Here is a 14,185-nt window from a genome sequence, read left to right as displayed (position 1 = left end):
AGGCACTGCTAAGTCAATGGCTGAGACCTCGTCCAAGTTGCCATTCAGGGGCCAGGTTGGGGCAGTGTCCAGTGACTGCCACCTCTGCGAGCTCCCCTGGGATGAGGTGCTGGACATTTGAAAATCCATGGAATTAGGCCTTAAAAAAGGCCCACAGCAGGGCAGCCTGGGGCATGGCTCTTGTTAGATTCCCTTTTCTGCTGCACTTTGGGCCAGGTTGAGTCCTTTTGGTTTTCTTTTCCTCATTTCCCCCTGCTGTGCTTGCACACGGCATGTAAGAGGAGGCAGTGGTGAGCAGGAGACCCCAGCACTTGGCGTATGGGAGGGAATGGGGAATGAAATGAGGTGCTGTAAGCCTGCAAGGGGTTGTGGGCTTAGTTGAGGCCATGAATGCAGAGCTGCATGGGCCAGGGTTGCTGGTGTCCTCCTCTGTCCCCACAGCTTCTTGTGACTGTGTGCGCTGTCACTTACCTGGCCACCTCACCACACAGCTTGGACCATAGCGTGGTCCTAGGATGTGGCACTGGTCAGAATAAGAGGTCCTTTGGGCTGTGGTTTCTAGCCTCATTGCAGCCGGGCGTGCATGGTGCCCCCCATCCCATCTCCTGCAGTGCCGGAACACAGCTCCACGTGGGACTCCCAGTGCACACAAAGCCAGGAAAGGCTCTAAAATCAGGGGCACGAAGCGTGCCCTCAGTCACGGCCACCCTACCCTGCCATCATCTCCTCCCCGTGTGGCACCGTAGCAGGGAAGTCTACGGCACTGAAGGCTGAGCCATCGCCTATGGTGGCAGCAAGAGGCAGGGAGCTGGGGACCAGGAGCCAAGTGCCAGCTCTGCCCCGAGGTGCGGGATGACTCCGCTCCCTCCTCCTGGTCCCACCTCATTCCATCAGGAGCAATGGAGAGATAAAGAAAGTCTTCCCAGTGAGCCTCAGCATCAGCCCCCACTGCAGCCTCAGGCATTGCTCTGAGCAAACACCGAAATGACAGCAAATGCCCCCCAGGAGAAAAAGCCACCGTGCTCCCCACCAGCCTCCTTCCATCCATCTTTATTTCTGGCTCAGCCGGGGCTGTCACAGGAAGAGGTCAGGCAGAATTGCCCCCACAGGGGTGGGCTTTGCAATTCTGCCCTCATTGCTCTGTGACGGCGCAGGGTTTGCTGGCGGGGGGATGTGGCGGTGGTCCCTGCAGCCCCTCTGCCCTCGGTGTGCTGCGCATCCTGCTGGGTCACCGGCTTGTTGGGCACAGGGGGTGTTCAAAACATCGTGGGATTTCTACAGGGCCAGGCTCTCGGACTCCACATTCCAGCTCCTGAGCTGATTTTACCTTGTTGGAAGTGGTCTGAAGGTAGAGCAATGTCATCGGGAGCACAGCTTGGTTTCACGGCATAAAAATCTGATTTGCTGGTGGAATGCAATGGCTCGTGCTCTTCCTCAGAGCCCAGAAGTGCCAGGAGCACCTGGTACACATTGGTACGCATCTTTTCTGCCATCTGGAAATTTCTGTTAGGGAGATCGATCAGGGTGTTCTCTGTCATTGTGCTTTGTGCCGAGAGCAGGTACAGGAGGGATTTGCTGATTTTTCCCTGTCCCTGGGCTTCAGGATTCCCAGCACACAGATCCCCTGGTCGGAGAGGTGGGGAGGCAGCTCATGGCCTTCAGGAGAGGACCACGAGGGCCGTTACCCTCAGGACCTGCAGGGCTGGGCTTGGGCTGCATCGTTATTCATGGAAAGTGAGGCTGTGGCTTGTGGGGGTGCCGATACCACCACGTTTACATCTGCAAATGCACAAGAATCAGGGAAAGGAGAGGGGGTCAGGATCAGCCACGGACAAAGACCATTCCTGAAGGGACAAGGCTGGGATGTGAACTGCTGCTTGGAAAACCTGCTGGTAGCAGCCATGGCCAGTACTAGGTTAGTGCAGGGAGTCGGGCCGGGTTTTAGCACAGAGCTCTCCAGCAGGGCCCCAGGACGAAGCTCAGCAGCTTCCATGCCGTGTCCTGGACACTGCTGGTGCCCCTGTATCATCCCTGCATCCCACCAGGAGCTGGTGGGGTTTGTGAGCTCCTCGCTCCATCCTGGCAGCTCCGGGACACCGCAGCGCTCCTTGCTCGGGAGGCACAGACCGAGCACGTGGCTTGTGCTGGTGGCACGGAGCGAACTGGAGGCACTGCTTCAGTCAGCATGGAGGCACCACGAAAACATCACCTCACTGAATGGTAGTGCTCTACCTTCAGAATTCCCCAGCAAGGGCCTTGCCCCAGAGGATGGAGCTGAGCCAAGCCCCGACCGAGCAGGTCCCTCGTGTAAGCCCTGGTGTCCCCGGGGAAGGACGCAGCCCCCTCACCCACAGCACTGAGGGGGTGAGGGGTCGGGGAGGAAGCTGTGGATCCTCTGTTAGTGCTAATTGGTGCAGCTCCCCTGATTGCAACAAACACCCAGTGATTAACCGCACAGAACGAGCTTAACCGTGCTCAGTGGAGGAGTTTGGTTCCTCTTGCTCACACACCCAAGCACCTGCTGTGCTCTGTTCCCATTGCAGGCCAGATGGTTGATGTGCTTTTCCTTCGTTTGCACTTAATTAAAGCATTAGTGATGAGAGACGTCCCTCTTCACCCCTCCTCTTCCCTTAAGGATCTGCCTGTTATACTGCAAGGTGATATTCTGGAGGGTTTATAGCCCCCAGGCAGCCAGCGTGTGGGAGCAGCAGGGGGAAGAGCCCGGCCTCCTGCAGGCCCCAGCTCCTGGCAGGGGTAGGAGGCCACACGGTCACACCTGGGTGCAGCTCTGGGCTTGTTTGCTCGAGGGAGATTTGGGCATGATTCAGCTGGGCCACTGAAATGGTGCCGGTGAGCTCTGAGGTCCTTCTGCCTGATGTTTGGGAAGCATTTCATTTTTGGTGTGAGCAGTGTGGCTGGGTGATGTGGGAGCAGCCCCCAGTGGTGGATCAGGGGCAGCTGGGGGGGGGGGGGGGCTGCTTGTGGGGCACTGTGTGAGTGATCTGCTGAGCCACTGGGATTTTGGGGGCTGAAATGGGCTGAGGAGGGGCTGGGGAAGGCTGGCAGCATGGACAGGAAGCTCTGGCTGCTGGCTGGGGTTCGTGGTGCTGTGTTTTGGTGCCTGGTGATGCAAGGGCACAAAGACCGCCCCAGGTAGACGTTGCTCTGGGATGGCTGTGCTTCATCAGGACACGGCCACACACCCCTGCTTTTAACCCCAGAACAACTTACCTTGGTGGCCTCTCCGCGGGGCTGCCTGCTCCGGGCTGGGTGGTGGCTCCTGGGGCTGCTGGCAGCACAGGGTCCCCATCTTCCTGGCCACATAGCGGCAGGCTGGGGAGGGGCAGACAACTGTCAGCAGACCGCAGCAACGCAAAGCTCAGGTTATGCTGAAAGCCCTCCCCAAACAGCTCAGAGCTGAGAGAGACAGGAGCCCTGCTGAGGAGGATCCGCTGGGGCTTGTGCATGCCCCAGGTAGGTTGCAGCCAAAAGTAAGATTGGAAATGGAGGGAGGGGATCTAACAGGCTGAAAGGGAGTTGCTGGCGTCCGGGCTGTGCTTCAAACCACTCAATCACCAGCCTTTCTCCTCCCATAAGCACAAAGTATGCAGAGTATTACCATGCAGAAATTCCTCTTAAGCTCTCTTGCCTCAAATGAAAGGTTTCCTTACCGTTAATAATTACTCAAACCATTTTCTCCCGGGCTCAGCAAAGCTGTCCTTCCCAGCCAGCCTGTCTGGCTCCCTCGCAGCCAGTTTTGCCGTGGTTTTGTGTCTCTGCAGCCCGGCTTCCTCCTTCCTCCTCCTGCAGGGCTGGCGATGGGGATGTTGCTCAGTGACGCGCTCCCTGTGGGTGCAGCGGGGCGTGGGCAGGGGAGCAGGAAGGTCTGGGAGCATCGGCTGGGCTTGGTGGCGGCAGGAGGAGCAGATGCTGGTGCTTGGGGGCTGGCAGAGATGGGTTGGAGACCATCCTCCTGGAGGCAGGAGAAGTCAGCCCTGTACTTCAGACTCCCAGCTGAGCCATGGAGGATTGCTGCAGCATGCGCTTGGGTTGTACGGAGCAGCAGTGAAGGAAGGTTTGGGTTGGAAGGGACTGTAAAGGTCATCTGGTAAAGGGATATTTCTTTCCTGCTGCTGTCTGAGCACTGCAGGCACTTCTTGGCATGTGAGTGTCCTTCCCTCCCCAAGCCCCTTTGCACCATGCCCCGCTGTGCACAGGGAAGGTGAGGGCAATCCCAAGCAGGCAAGACGCAGGCAGCAGCGTTGGTCTTGGTGTCTCTGGGATCCTCAGGGTCACTGCAGCCGGTTAATAAAGAAACACAAGTTTTGTGCATCCTTAGCTAAACCTTGCTCTTGGTCTTTCTTGCTACTTTTTCCTTAATCCAAAAGTCAGGTGAGTTCTGGGAGGCTGTGCTTTGCCCTTTGAGCAGGGCAACGTGCTTCCTGTCTCCCACTAACCACTCCTCACTGCATCAGACTGGCTGGACTTTGATCTCAATGACCTTGCCTTGGGATTGTATAAGGTCAGAGATGTGGCTGATGACGAGCAGGTATTGCGTGTCAAGGCGCTGCAAGCTGGCAGCCTGGGCTGCTGCAGAAGAAAGTGCAAGATCACGGTGTGAGATAGACAGAAGATAACGTCGCTGCACCTCGCCTTTGGTCTTGTTCTGGTGTTTCATGTCAGGAGTTTTCAGTAAGCTCTGATGCATGGGGCTGAGAACTGAAATTCCGTGCAGAGACCTTTACCTCAGCAGGCATCCTGATGTGCTCTTGTGCAGTGCTGGTGAAAAACGAGGGCTTGAATGGACATGAGGGAAGATGCTGGCTCTTAAGCCTAGAAGGCTCCCGTTGCATCACCAGATGAGTTGAAGCCTGCAGGAATAGGTGATGCAAGATCTGTAGGTGTTTTAAAATTAAAAAATAAAGTCAAGAAAAGGGGGAAAAAAACAACCCCCAGCATCCTCCTCCTGCCAACCCCCCAAATCCTGCCCCAATCCCACAGCCTCCACTCCTCTCTGGAAGACACATCTGCCCATTTGCAGAAGAGCCCCCCAGGATGAGGGGGATGGCTGCAGCACAGCCTTGTGTTTGTCCAGATGGGAAGGAGAGCTGGAGGAGGGAGCTGCCCTTCTGTGGCTTTGCTTTCCAGTTGTTTCTCCTGCCCCCAAATCCAACGTGGTCAGATGGGCGTTATTTGCCCAACGTGTGCCATCAGCTGGTGCGTCCTGGCACCTCGGCTTTACAGATGCATCCCTCTAGATGGTGCTAAGCTAAAGAGAAAAGGCGGTGGCCTTGGAGCAGAGCTTGTCCTGCAGCGCACGCCTCTGCACACCTGGTGCTGCTGAGGTCTCCTGGGCTGGGAGAGCCTGGCAGCTCCCTGTGTGCTCCCAGCACCGTGCCCGAGTGCTTGTACCAGTCCTCTCCTGCAGCACTCGCTGTGTCTACTTGCAGCAAACGCTTCTCAGGCCCTTCTGTCACTTCATATTTCACTTACTGATGTGTGAGACGCCACAAGTGCAGCATGTTTTTAATCAGTTCATCTGCTGCTGTCCAAGCACTAAATCAGATAAGTTGATTGTTAATGGCAAAGATCCATCTTAGCTCTTAGCCACTTCAACCACTTTTACTGAGCAACACGGCTAAGACTATATCAGCTCAATCCTCCTCCTCTCATGCATCATCGGCCAGACTCTGCCAAATTTAAGCATAGATAATATGTGAGAAAATAATTTTCCCTTGCAGATAGACCTGAAGATATCCCTAGCATGATGGAAACTCATTGTTACAAGGAGCAGCGTGGTCATAACAGCATGGGCTAAATGCCTGCTATTCTTCCAATAATTTACTGAGGTAGGCCATCCAGGAGCATACAGCCTGGCCTTCAGAGACAAGCAAAGGACCTTGGGGATTAGCTGTGCAGGGGAAATCTTTCGGATCAGCAGCTGAACAGACTTTATTTTGGATGGGCAGTACGTATGCTGTTGCAAGAGAGCTGTTAGAAGACACTATTAAAAAAGGAAAAAAAAAGAAAGCAAGCTACATTCAGGTCAGTATTCTTCTTGCAAGTACAAATAGGGGAAGACCAACCCTACTGAACAGCCTCGCTGGCAGTGTGCTGCTGGGAGAGGAGGACTGAGCTCCCTGTTCTGCAGAGGTAAAGGCATTTGTGTGCACTGATCCTGCCCATACGCGACCTGCAGCTTTCGGGACGGCCGTGGAACATGCTCCGTGGCACGTGCAGGCTTAGTTTGAGTGGAGCTGGGGAGCAGTCAGCACCCACCCAGGTGTGAGCAGCCTGGGGAGCGTGTCTCCGTGTGGGACCTGTTGTGCCTGGCTGCTGCCCCCTTATCACCACTTCCCCCGAGCAGAGAGGGGCTGCCACAGGCTTTAATTGCTCTCCAGGCTGGATCTGCTGGCATCAGCTGTGAGTGCAGTTTCTACTGATACAGTGTAGGAGGGCTGCTTTTGCCAAGTTTTCCTTCTGAGAATGGCTTGGCTCCATTCATGATGAGCCCAGAAGTTGGATTAAGAGCTCTGGGACAGATTTTCAAGCATTTGAAACCCATAATCTGGGCTGGGCTTTCAGAACAGCTCAACTCTTTTGTAAGCAGCAAATTATGGTCATAAGGGCTCAGCACCTTGCCTCGAGTATCCTGACATAAACTGCAAAGCTTGCTGTAAAGTTCGGCACCCAGCCTCTGAGCTCTTGGGAAATACAGGGCAGCTACGTGTGCTGACGTGAGACCTGAGCATTTCTGAAGAAGAGATTCCTCGTTCTCTCATCTTTTCTTCTCAAGGAGTGCGAGCACCTCTGAGAAACATATCCCTCACATTAATCCACGGGCTGCAGGCACCCAACCGTCCCTGAGGACCTCTGACATTGCCTGTGCCCGCAGCAGGTTGATGTCAAAGCAGCCATCCAAGGGATGGCATCTCTAGCTGGGAGTGTGGCATCACTGCTGTGCAGCCCTGCAGGCTGTGCAGGCAGACCTGGAGACATCTCTAGCTTGAAGGAAGTGAGTTTGACAAGGAGCACTCTGTGACCTTAATAGCACGGGCAAAATGCCTACTATTTTCCCAATTTCAGTGGTGGGTTTTATCCCCAGTGCTGCTATGCCTGCACTTCTCCCAGAACAAGTTGAGCAGCTCAGTTAGCCTCCCCTTTCTATGAATCCCTGCGTGCTTCGGAGGAAATAAGCTGGATAAGTGGGATTTAGGGCTCTGGTCCTTTTTGGGGGGATGATGCTCAGCACCTGGGCTGGGGTTGCAGCAAGCCAGCCGAGCACCACGCAGCAGCGAGGAGGCAACGCTTCTGCAAGCACGGGGCTGCTGCTGTTTATTTCAGCCCTGAACATCAGCCAGAGGCAGATCTTGTGCCATGTCGGAAAAACCTCGCTGTCATCATGACGAATGGAGACGTAAGCAAAATGTCAGCTACTCCAAACAAAGCTTTCCTTCCCATGCCTGGCATGAGGGGCCAGCGTGGTCTTGGTGTGTCAGAGCCAGTGAGGCTCTTTGAGGTAGCAATTATTGGCCTCTACAGATAACGAGACGAGAAGCATTTTTGGAGCCAAAGTTAGTGAAGTGTTTTTCTATACGCTATGTTCTTGGCATCAGTGGTGGGGAATTCCTGTTGAATCAAACATTCCTCAGGTGGGACTGGCTCTTGGCACCTCGGTGACCTCTTTGCCACAGCATGGGGGTCGTTTCTGCTGGCAGGCCTGGGTCACCGGCCCCACCAAGTTCTTTTACTCCAGAATGCATACAGCAATTGCAAAAAATACATAAAATACATATTTTAAAAAAAGGGGGTGAGTGGGAGACACAAAACACACCAGGTTTCCAGAGGGCTGGTCCTGGCACCTGCAAGTGAAGCAGAGAAGAGGGCGGCCACAAATCTTGCTCGGCATAACCCTGATAATTGTTTGGCTGCTCCTTTCCCGGCCCATGGCAAGGTGACATCCTTGCTGAGAGGGAAGAGGGACACAGAAATCCGTGTCCGTGATGTGGAAGGTGCCCAGCCGTGGTGGGGAGGGTTCCAGGAGCTGAGGGCTGCAAGTGCCCCAGGACTGTGGTGGTGCTGTTTGACCCTCGTGGAGCACCTCACACAGTGGCAGGGATGCCGGCCTGGCTGGGCTCGTCGCCAGCCACTTGGAGCAGGCAGAGGCAGCAGCGCCGGCACAGGATGTCCCTCGGGTGTGTGGCATCTCCTGCTGCTTGGTGCTCATCGCAGTGGCAGGGGAGCCATCGCCTGGCCCTGCTCCAGTTATTGTTCTTTGCTGGGCATTTCTAACAATTGCTGCAACCTCCAGCGGAACAGCATTTTGAGATAACTTGCCCATGGAGCATGGGATAAAGCTCCTTGCTCCCTGTGTCTTCTGTGGACACACATAAATGAGCGATCATATGCAAGTCGGAGCTGTGAGCACTTGAATGTGTTGTCTTCAGCCTGCCTTGATGTAGGGCAGCTCTAAAGTAAACCCCCACTAAAACCCCTGCAGGCCTCCTTTTCTTCTCTTAGTTCTGCTGAATGCAGAAAACTCATAGCGTTCCTTCTAACCCCTCCTTTCTCTATATGTCACATCTCAGCAGCTATGTGTGCTGCTCTCCTGTGCAATGTTCAGCTGTGTCCCCCTTCCCAGGAGCTGTGTTACTCATTTTGGCTTTCTGAAAGACTTCTTGCGGCAGCTGTGCCGGTTCTTCACAACACTTTCCGTTTTTCTGCAGGAGGAGGGGTTGCTGCTGTGTCGTTATTAGTCTTTTACTAGCTGCCCACTCTTCTGCTTCTCTTTGATTACTTTCCAGTTTCAGATTCTCAGCACATTCTTGATATGAACTAAAACTGTCAGTTCATGACCTGGCTTACAAATATGAATCTGCATTCTCCCTAAGAGCTGGGGTTGTGCTTTTTGTTCTGCTCGGGCATTGGCGGCCACGCTGCAAGCAAGGATTTAGCACGAGGTGGGTGAGCGATGGAGTCCCTGACCTTTCACCACCCAGGTGGCAGCGCTGCCTGGAGCACAGTGATGCAAACACTCCTCTTCCCTTCCTGCCGGCATCCGGTTTCACGTACTGCCACGAGTGAGAACTGACTTCAAGAGAGGAAATAGTTTTCGACTGAAACCAAAAGTAGCATCAGGATTCCTTAAATACTCACGCAGAAAGTATTCATCCTCAGTTCTTGGCGACTGCTGCGCTGTGTGCAATAGGCTGCATGTGGTGCAGCTCTTTATTAGGAAGGAATCCCATCTGCGGTTAAATCATGCTGCAGCCCCGTAGGTCAGCCAAGCGAGCTGAGGACACTTGGTTCATGCCTCCAAGTATTCTGACTCGGTTTTGTTGTAATCCAGATTCATTGTCAGTGATGAACTGTGGCTCATAAGGCACAGCAGAGCTTCCAGTAACAAGAGAAAAACCACAGCAGCAAGGAAAGGGAAGTATCTCCCCTGATAACGTTGCATGTTGTTATGTGGTTGGACCACAGATTTTTTTTTTTATTATTTTATTTTCAGGCCGAAACAATGTGGAAGTTGCATCAGGAGCCATCAGTGACAGCATGGATGAGTGGCTGCACTCTGAGCATTTCGAGCTCCTGGGTTATTTTGCTGCCCAGGTCTGGCACAGGGCGGGCAAGGGGGGACGAGCATTAGCTGGGTTGCAAACAGCAAACTGCAAATGGGTTCAGGTGGTGCTAACTGTGCCTGCGAGTTCTGGACAGGCAGAGCTTGTTCCTGAGCTGAGCTTAACAGGAGGCTCTCAAATAAAGCCAGAGAAATATCATCACTAACCTCGTGTTTCTAGTCTTCCGTAGCTACTGATAGGGCATTAAGTGGAGGGCTGAGGGACCCTGAGAAATGAATGAGACATCTGGAAAACTGCCTTTTTCTTAAGATTCCTCCAACATGCCAACAATTTATGCTTAAAGGGATGATGATTGCGTGACACAGCCTAGTGAAAGGTGTCCCTGTCCACGGCAGGGGGTTGGAGCTGGATGGTTTTCAAGATGATCAGAAGATATGGCTGGTGAGCTCTGGGAGCAAATTAAATGAAGATGTTGCATCTAACATAAACAGGAGTGAGGTTTTTAGAGCAGGCCAGGGATTTAGCTGTTAACATTAATGGGACATTTATAAAAAAAAAAAAAAAAATCCCTCTGGGCCGCTTTACAAATGAGCCCAGGGTGGCAGTAGGCCAGGCTGTTGACTCCACAGGCCTGATGTGACTTTTCCCCATGACAGCTTTACGTCTCCAACACCAGCTCTCTTAACTGTAATACATTTAGCCTGAATTTACAGCATTGTAAGTGCGGGTTCAAGTATTTTGTGCATGTTCAAGGCCAAACTTGACATTTCTGCCATGAGCCAAGCCAGCCAAAGCTTCTGCGATACAGAGAGCCCAGATCAGGTGGCGAGATGGATTTTCAGAACCCCTCACAGACCTCCAGTGGGACTGGTGCTGTGGGCTGTGAGGTTTTGAAAATCCCAAACAAGGGCCTTGATGACCCCTCTAAGGCCAGCTGCCTCCAAGTGACTCACAGGACCCAGCACAAAGGGATTGTGCTGATTAAAGCAGTTTCTAAATCAGGTTGACTACATCAGCAGCACTTTCTCCAGGGGATGTGGCAGCGGGAGGTGGCTACAGCAGCCAAGTGGGCACAAGTGCCACCACAGGGGCTCTGGGGAGCCTGTGGTGCCCAAAACCAAGAGGCTGCTTCTTGTAAGATGCTCTGCCTGACCAGAATCAGGAAGTGCTGAAAACTCCTTAAAGAACTCAGAAGCTTTGCAGAGATTTCTGATGGACCCTGGATGAGCACTAACGGGGATGAGACCTGTTGCTTGCTGCTGTCTCTCACCGCTTTGCAGACACTGTCCAAGCACGGTGCTGTGCATGGGGGTGATGATGGGGGGTGGTCAAAATGGCTTGTGGTGGTGCTGGTTTCAGCTGAAGATTTGTGGTTTGAGGTTGACACCAATGCCTGAGTAAATGCAGCCTCTTGTTGCTACATGGGGAAAGCATGGTGAGCAAGAGTTGTGCTCCGCTTATCTGAGCCAGGGCTGGAAATCGGGAGTAGGGGGCCCAAGGCATGCACACATCATGCTTGGTTGCAAGTGCAGGCAGCACAGTGCTGTGCTGCAGATCCACGTGGAGCAGCTGCTGAGTTCAAACCGCCAGCGTGTGAGCTAGCTTGAGCCTCCTGCTGCTCTCCATGCCACATGGTAGAAAAGGTGGCTTTCTCAGGGCACAGCACTCGATTCTGAGGTCCACTCTCAGTGTCCTGGAATAAAGTGTTCCTAGGAAAAATGGGTTAATAACTATTGCGTCCGTGTTTTGTCACCAGGGGGTAACTCCTCTTGCTGTATGTGCATCCAGCCTCCTCAGTGTCCCAAGTGAAGCCTTTAGCCCAGCCTTTCCTCCACCTTATTCCCATTTCAAAGGTGATTTCCCCAGAATCAGTTTCTTCAGAGAGGAAAGAGGGGGCTCAGGGCTAAAAGAGCTTCAGGAGTCCTGGAAGGGACCGGTGATGTCTCCTGGTGTTTTCCAGCAGGTGATAAAATGCCAGAAGGCTCTGCCACCTGGCACGGGCTGCAGACATCCTTCCGCTGCTCCCTGCACAAGTTGGAGCAGGATCAGTGCACAGCAGGTAGCCTGGGGCCATGGTGCCCGCCGCGCTCAGCTCCTGCACCCGCTGCCACGAGGCACCCGCTGGGGCCGACCCTGCCGCCTTTCCTCGCTGTCCCCTTTAGCGTGAGAAGAGCTGGGAGCAGAGGATGTGACAAAGCCCACGGGAGGTTTCCTAAAGGGGCACAGTGGTGGGGTCAGCGGGGAAGGGCAGAAGATACCAGCTCTGCTCCCGGCTCTGCTCTCCCTGCGCTTCCCAATGCAAGCTGCCTCAGTTCTCCCTTTCCTTTGTGTCCGATTAGCCTGGCTGTTTCTCTGGGCATGTGTTGCTGTTTGTTTTGCTTGTCCAAAGCCCTGTCAGTGGAGGAAGACGGGGGGATAAAAGCCACAGCACCTCTCCACTTGTGCTTGTGCGAGACATTGGCTGCGAGCCCCTGCCCCGCTCCTGGTGTTAGCAAGGGGCAGGGCAGGAGCAGCACCAGTGGTGAAAGCGGCTGATGTGGCTTGGGCTGTACAGGTTTTGTCAAAAGAGAGGGCTCAAAAAGTTACTGATCACATATTTATTTATTTATTTTAACATTACTGGTGAAGTTGCATTGATCCCAGGAAAATGCTGTTTTCTCCTTGGCATAAATCTTAATGAAGAATTCTGTATAAAGGCAATTAATCATCTCCTTTCAGCCTTTGGATTATTAAATATATGCCTATTAAGAATTATGGTCTCATCTACTTCCACAGTGTGTTCAAGCTCATTTCTATTGCTGTTCACAGAAATAACCCCAACTAGCTCATATTTTCCCTTGTCTACCATACACTATTATTGTTCTTATTCTTTTATAAGAATATAGAGGTGTTGGTATTTTTTTTTCTTTCCAATTTGCATTCGTCTATATTTCTGTTGGTCAAAAGCTCTGCATACAATCCCTTCCAACAGCTCCGCTGCGATGTGTCCATTGGCAGTAGAGCAAGTGTTGTGTTAACTTCTAGATAGCATTTAAGATCTGTGTTACAAAATGCTGTTGCCAGAAGCTTCTGCAACATGCTTGAGAGGCAAAGAAAACTCGTTGGCGTGGTTTTCCTCTGGAGCTCTGAGGCTGCTGGTGTCGGGGTGCAGAGTCCTCTGGCTAAGGGGGCTTGGGTAGTGCCAGCTCCATCCTCCCTCTGTTACTGCCTTCTCCATGACTGGGATCAAGTGCTCTGAAGCCCACCCTCTGCTTTTGGGCCTCCCTAGGACCTGGGGACTTTGGTTTTCTGCCCATGGTGATTACGGGAATGAAACTTTTCTGCAAACACCACTGTGATTTCTTCTTCTCTGCTTGCTATTTCTAAATGGGAGCATGCATGCTGCCTCCCCTGCTTCCCCTACATCCCACCTGCAAACCCTCTAAAGCAGTGACCCTACCTTTTTTTCCACTTCTATGTGTAGCCCCTTGCAAAATGCCAGTCTTGGCTGGGCTGCGAGATGCTGGTTCAGAGAAGGAGCATGGATGGGCTGGTCCTTGCAAGGCGTGAGCAGTTTGCTCCAGAAGGAATAAAACCAACAGTGGAGGCTGTGTGCAGGGAGCAGAGCTGCTGTCATCCTCTGAAGCGTGGCATAGCATGAGGACGTGACCAAGGAACAACCAAATGCTGACGCAAACCCACTGAAAGCAGCTTTGCAGGGCAGGCTATGAGCTCAGGGAAAGCGTGTGCTTGGTGGCTGCTGGTGAGACGTGCCTGAAGCATGTGCAATGTGGTGGCTGACCATGCTGCACGCAGCAAATGGCTTTCTGTAGGATGCTGCTGAGTGGATGTCTCTTTACGGAGACCTTTCCCTCCCTGCCAGCTGGCAGCACCCTTGTTTACTCTGTTTGGAAAAGGGAAACAACTCCTCCGAGCAGCCACATGTGCTGAAACAGCCGGGCCTTTTGGGAAGCTGATGAAGTTCAGCATCGGTTCCGTGCTCGTAAAATGTTTCCCTCCCCATGCTTTGCATTAGCTTTTGGATCTCAGCTTCTCCCATCACCCTTTCCCCCTTCTGGTCAGGTACCTCCTCCTGGCCGGCTTCTTGTGCAGGTGCCAGGCGTGGGGGCTGCGGGCGGGGAGCTGGAAGCTACTCAGGCCAGTTTGTTTGCACAGCCTGCTGGATGCGCTTCCATTCGTGTCCTGGATCCAGCACCCAGTTCCTGGATGAGTGTGAGAGTTTAGCTGAAATAAACAAAGCAGAGACTTAAAAATAAGCCAGGCTATCGGATCTGAGCTCGTCACTCTGGAGTAGCTTAGCCAATCACTTCGTGTTTTCAAGCAAGCACCTTACTGTTCAAATAGCAGCGTCCATTTGGCCAGTCAAAACAGCAGTCTGGGAAATGAGGCTTATTGTTGAGTTCAGAAGAAAACAAGCTGGGCTTCACATATGCTTTGTGCTTTAGCGGAAATCCCAGGTTAACAATACAGCCAGAGGCAGGGCTTAGGCAAAACAAGGTTGCAGGGGTGCAGAGGGTTCCTCCGGTGCTGCTCACATATGCAGGGTGAGAGGCCAGGTAGCAGCTTGTTGCTGGCAGGCTGCTTGGATGAGCTTTTCTCCCTCC

At 53.1% G+C, this 14,185-nt stretch overlaps 2 long non-coding RNA genes across 4 annotated transcripts in view; one reads left to right on the top strand and one right to left on the bottom strand.

Annotated features, from left to right (window-relative positions):
* Window positions 1–1,034: 1,034 nt before the first annotated feature.
* LOC308180282 lies at window positions 1,035–3,948 on the bottom strand. Its single transcript, XR_013940861.1, has 3 exons — window positions 3,672–3,948; window positions 3,232–3,333; window positions 1,035–1,779 (listed from the first exon to the last, which is right to left on the bottom strand). It is a non-coding gene; the product is annotated as an uncharacterized lncRNA (long non-coding RNA).
* LOC308180283 overlaps window positions 2,204–14,185 on the top strand; it is a 29,780-nt gene continuing 17,798 nt past the window's right edge. For all 3 annotated transcript variants that reach the window (XR_013940862.1, XR_013940863.1, XR_013940864.1), the window contains exon 1: window positions 2,204–2,850. This is a non-coding gene — a long non-coding RNA (uncharacterized lncRNA). The remainder of the gene's footprint in view (window positions 2,851–14,185) is intronic.

This window comes from Anser brachyrhynchus (assembly GCF_964034855.1).
Source record: "Anser brachyrhynchus genome assembly, chromosome: 19".
NCBI lineage: Eukaryota > Metazoa > Chordata > Aves > Anseriformes > Anatidae > Anser > Anser brachyrhynchus.
Note: the sequence above shows the minus strand (reverse complement) of the source record. Positions and strands in the feature narration are given on the sequence as shown.